Source organism: Belonocnema kinseyi, chromosome 8, assembly GCF_010883055.1.
Source record: "Belonocnema kinseyi isolate 2016_QV_RU_SX_M_011 chromosome 8, B_treatae_v1, whole genome shotgun sequence".
NCBI lineage: Eukaryota > Metazoa > Arthropoda > Insecta > Hymenoptera > Cynipidae > Belonocnema > Belonocnema kinseyi.
Window position 1 is genome coordinate 64,016,687 of NC_046664.1, and position 3,989 is coordinate 64,020,675.

Genomic DNA, 3,989 nt, shown 5'->3' on the forward strand with positions numbered 1-3,989 from the left:
ACTATTCACTTTATGGCAATATTTAATATAACCTTTTTAATTCAGAAGAAAATTTAGTGTTTTATTATATAACTATTTTTGCTTCAAAAATAGCCGTTCCCAAGGAAAATCCAAAAACATGAAATAGGCCGCCATATTGGAAGATGGGGGCTCGAGCGCCCCCCCCCCCCCAATTTACTGAATTTTTAGAGGTGTTTCAAGACTCCCTAAGGAAGCTTCGTGACAACTTAGTTCATTGTTATTAATTATTTCCATTTAAGCCTCCTCATTCAGCTTCGTTGACTGGCCTATGTAGAGAGTCAGTAAGTTCGATCTTTCCAGTCTTTCGATCTTCTACTGATTCCATCCATGCCGGAGTGGGGGCAGAGATCGTTCAGGGAAGCATTACTCTTCTCGGGATTCGTTCCAGGCACCAACGTGCCTGCTTGAAACTTTTCCCCAATTGTTTGCGGAGGGATGACTCCGGCCATGAGGGATTGAGTGACGCCTCTTTCAAGCTACAGTTCTCCCACAGAATATATCTCCTAAAGAGCGCGTTTACAGCATCACTTTCGGCTCACTCGGGATTCACTCTCAGTCCCTGGTAATACTTATCCAGCTTGGCCTTGGTCTCGGATATCGTTTTCTTGCGAAGTTATTAGTGTTTGATCAAAACTCGAAACTCAGATTTTTCCATATTAAAAAAAACTCGGAGGTTAGTCGCTTCTCAGTACTGTAACTTGTAAATGCGTGAACATAAATGGCTGAAGTTTTGACAGGCGTCATTTGAACGAAAATGGTTTACATTAGTGAATACTAATGCCATCTCTTAGAATTTTCAGGTACTTATCAGACTGCCTAGTATAATAAATAAAAATTTTTAATTTATTATCTTCAGTTTTTAGAATAATAGTACTTTGATAATAATAATATGAATAATTATACCTAATTATTTTAATATATATCATTTAAATTTCAAATTATTATTATTATTATTATTATTATTATGTTTTCTTAACAGATTAGGAGTTTATATAATAATAATTCAAGCATAATTGTCAAATTCAATGTACAATTTTAAAGTATAAGTTTCTGTTTTAAAAAAATTAAGAGAAAAATATTCTCAGCAAGTATGCATCGCTGGAAACGAACCTTTTGAAAAATCATTTTCGAAGCAATGTTTTTTTGGCTTCTGACATTTGTTTTATTAAAAAAGGGTTAAGTGCATTTTTCACTTAATTTTTACGTACAGAAAGTTTTCTTTTGATTTTTATTGAAAAATTAAATACGTATATTTAATATCATATATACGAGTACATACATACATACATGCATACATACATACATATATACGTATATATACATATATAATAATAAGTACATAATTTTCATACATTTCTTTTAATGTTTAACAAAGTTCTATTTGTTCACACAATTTTCATTTGCTCAAGCAGTTATTTTTCGATAACTGTTAAATAGAAGACATATAATTAATTACGATTTCGAAAGTATTTTTGGAAAAGTAATTATTTAAACAAATTATATTTGTTTAAACAATTAAAAAGTGGTAAATTTGTTCTTTCTATACGCTATAAAGTCAGAAACATAATACTATGTGTTCTATTTTATTGCAATTCTTTTAGTTACCGAAAAAAACTGCTTTAGCAAATAAATATTGTTTAAAGAAAAAAAAAGATTAAACAACAAAATAAATGTGTCAAAATTATATAATTATTTAACAGAAAGTAGCATATGATACCAATTCGAATAAAATTGGACATCTCTGGCTCAATTGAAAATTTTTTGAAAATAAACAATAATTAATTGTTCAAATAATTACGTAATGTTTTTAGACAAATTTACTACTTCAAACAATGAACAAATATTGAATTTAAATAAGAAAATAAGATCATTTTTAAAATTTCCGGGGAATAAATTATTGTTTAAATATTTAACATTTGTTTAAACAATTGAAAATTGTTTTAAAAGTCATAGTAAATATTAAAATTGTATATAAATGATTATTTCTCAGAAAACGATGGCGGGAATTGCTGAAAAATAACAATAAGCATATCTGCGACAACTTATTCTAATTTTAATCTTTTCATTGCAAGAACATAAATAAATATTGAAGTCCACCCCCCCCCCCCCCCCCCCCCCCCCCCCCCCCTCCCCATCATGGAATACTCATCCCCAGTAATCTACCGAGAGTCCTAGACTCCTAGAGACTTCCAGCCTATATTTCTACTTTTTACAACCACAGGCCTGACTGTTTCAAAGGATAGTTTCCCGAAAGATGAATGGGCTAGCTGCATTACAGATTAGAGTCCCAAATATTTTCTACGCCACAAGCGTAAACTTGCCAAATCTTACAAGAAGTCTTCCCACCGCACAGTGGTCTGGAATAGGAATTTACTGTTCATAATCACCCACAGGTCGTATTTCTTAACCGATTTGAAAGTTTTTTTTTAGAAATTCTCAGCAATTAATTTTTAATTGTGGTTTGCTTTTTTCAAATTTTTTTGACAGAGCAACAATATATAAACAAATATAGTGATAAAATTGACCATTTTAGCTTTGTGAATTTGTATCTCAAGAAAAAATACAGATAGAAACTCACTATCAGCCGGAATTATTGCACATGCATTCATAGAACATAATTAATTTTAATAATATTTAACTTAATTATTATAAACAATTTCTATAAACAAATTCTTTATAAACGAGTTCTTCTAATAGCTGAATTGATTTTTCTGAACAAAAGTGATTCACAATTGTCTTTAAAGCCATTTATATACGTTAAGCTTTATCAAACATAAACAATATAGATTGTTTATAACAATTTAGTCAAACAAGTCTCCAAATCGGCCGTTTCCTTGTAAAAAAAAATGTTTTTTTCTTCAATAATTATTAGAGTGACATTTATTGCGGTCACTAACCAAAGAAATTAAATAAAGAATAATTTATATGAATGTCATAAACAATTTTTTTAACAAAACTATGATTTATTTTTTGTACATGCAGAAAGGACGGTTTGCTACTGAAATTATCCGACAATAAACTAACAGTGATTCCAAAATTGGATATGGGACATTAAATAATAATTTGCGTAATTTTTAATAACAATTTCTGTAGCAAACTGTACATAGCAATAACGCTGTACTTGCGTTTTTAGAAGTCACCTATCTTTCATTTGTTTTATGCAACTTCCTGAAAAATAAATGAGGAACATGTGAAAATAAGGTGCAATAACGCTGTACTTGCGTATTCAGAAGTCACCTATCTTTCATTTGTTTTGTACGTAACTTCATGAAAAACAAATGAAGAAACGGCCGATTAGGAGACTTGTTCAACTAAATTGTTATAAACAATCTATATTGTTTATGTTTGATAAAGCTTAAAGTATATAAATGGCTTTAAAGACAATTGTGAATCACTTTAGTTCAGAAAAATCAATTCAGCTATGAGAAAAACTTGTTTATAAAGAATTTGTTTATAGAAATGTTTATAAAAACAATATTTGTTAACTCATGTTAATTTTGGTTACAAATTATGACTTTTATGAAAAATATTAGCAACTAGCGTGAAATAAACGAATTTTTCTATGATAAAAAAAATATTAAGAATTTTTTTATAAAAATTGTTTATAATAATTAAGTTAAATATTATTAAAATTAATTATGTTCTATGTATACATGTGCAATAATTTCGGTTGATAGTGAGTTTCTATCTGTATTTTTTCTGAAGATAAAAATTCACAAAGCTAAAATGGTCAATTTTGTCACTATATTTATTTATATATTATTGCTCTGTGAAAAAAATTTTAAAAAAGCGTAAGAGAAAAAGCGTAACAAGAGAAATGGAGATAAAAGCGAGTGCAATAATTACAGAGGGATTAGCTTATTAAACACCGTAAGTAAAATATATTAAAAATACTTATTCGTAGGGTAATGAAAATAACAGAAGCAAAGATTTGGGAAGTCCAAAGTGGGTTTATGCCAGGAAGGTCA